This window comes from Coenobita brevimanus, chromosome 54 (assembly GCF_032717465.1).
Source record: "Coenobita brevimanus isolate Jiangsu-jjx chromosome 54, ASM3271746v2, whole genome shotgun sequence".
Taxonomy (NCBI): domain Eukaryota; kingdom Metazoa; phylum Arthropoda; class Malacostraca; order Decapoda; family Coenobitidae; genus Coenobita; species Coenobita brevimanus.
The window spans coordinates 16538942-16540719 of NC_137007.1; positions in this window are offsets into that span (position 1 = coordinate 16538942).

Sequence of the window (1778 nt, forward strand, 5' to 3'; positions counted from 1 at the left end):
CTCCAGCTCGCAGGCCTGAAAATCAATCTTAGTAAATGTGACTTCCTGCGAAAGAAAATCAAATTCCTAGGCCATGTCGTAGATGCACAAGGCATTCATACTAATGAGGATAAAACTAAGACGATTATTAACTTCCCAGAACCTACCACTACCGAAGCTGTACGAAGTTTCCTGGGCCTCAGTGGCTATTATCATCGATTCATACAGGATTATGCAAAGATCGCCACTCCTCTGACCCACTTACTCAAGCAGAATGTGCCCTTTGTTTGGACTAACGACCAGTCACAGGCCTTCCAAAAGCTAAAGACAGCTCTTGTAAATGCCCCTGTTCTAGCGTTCCCTGATTATACCACACCCTTCCTTCTCTGCACAGACGCCTCAGGCACTGGACTTGGTGCCGTCTTGATGCAACTCGATGAAGCATCAAGGAAGCGCGTAATAGCGTATGCTAGTCGCACCCTTACAACCGCTGAACGTAACTACAGTGTAACAGATCTCGAAACGCTAGCGGTAGTCTGGTCCTTGAAACATTTCAGAGATATAGTCTATGGTTATCCAGTGCATATCCAAACAGACCACCTTCCACTATGTGATTTCTTCAAGAATCGCAACCTAACAGGTAGACTAGCTAGATGGTCTGTCATCATCCAGGACTTTAATCCCACTTTTCAATATGTACCAGGCAAGTTGAATGTAGTCGCAGACTCACTCTCACGTCACGTAGCAGCAGCTATAACATCACTGCAGCCCGAAGTAACTGAAAACACTACACTAACGTCAGAAGTTGTTCAAAACTTTCAGCGCCAAGACCACATGTGGTCCAAAGTCATTTATTTCCTAGAATCTGGCGATGCCTCGACCTTACCTACTCTGCCAGTATCACTAGGTGAATTCATGCTAGATGATGATCTCTTGTACAGGAAAACACTACTAACAGGCAAAGATATGCCCAATCGCAAAGTACGCCAACTTGTTGTCCCCACTGCCCTGATACCAAAGGCTCTTCATATTGTTCATAATACTCCTCAAGCTTCCCATCCAGGTAAAGACCGATGCTTGCGCCAAGCACGTTTCAAATATTATTGTCCAACCATGCGCCACGATATCAATGCCCACTATGACTCTTGCCTCTCCTGCCACCACCACAAAGGATCAACCGGCTTACCAGCACCTCTCTTACAATACCCAATCCCGTCACGACCATGGGAAACTGTCTCAATCGATCTCTTAAAACTATCTCTCACAGAATCTGGCTCTGAGTACTTGTTTGTAGCGGTCGACCACTTCTCCCGCTACTGTGTCCTCGTACCCCTCTCCGACAAGACCGCAAAGAGCGTTGCACGTGCCTTTATAGATCACGTAATTTGCCCGTTCAGTACTCCTCATACCATTCTTACTGACAACGGTACGGAGTTCAATAATAACCTTCTCGATGAGATCTGTCGCCGCTTTCATATCAGTAAGTGCAATGTCGTGCCTAACCATCCGGCTTCCAATGGCCTTGTAGAACGCCACAACCGAAAAATCTTAGAGTGCCTTTGACATCTAGGCTCCCATAGTTCGTCTTGGGATGACTGGATTCCCCAAGTGGCATCCTGAATCAATAGCTCCATCAATGCATCCATTGCTGAATCACCTTTCTTCGTCCTCTTTGGTTTTGACAAGGACCTCCCATACTCTCTCTTATCCTCAAAGCCAGAACCCATCTACAACATGGATGATTATGTTAAACTAAAATTGGCCAACTTCCAGACAATCCACCATTATGTCCAATCCAC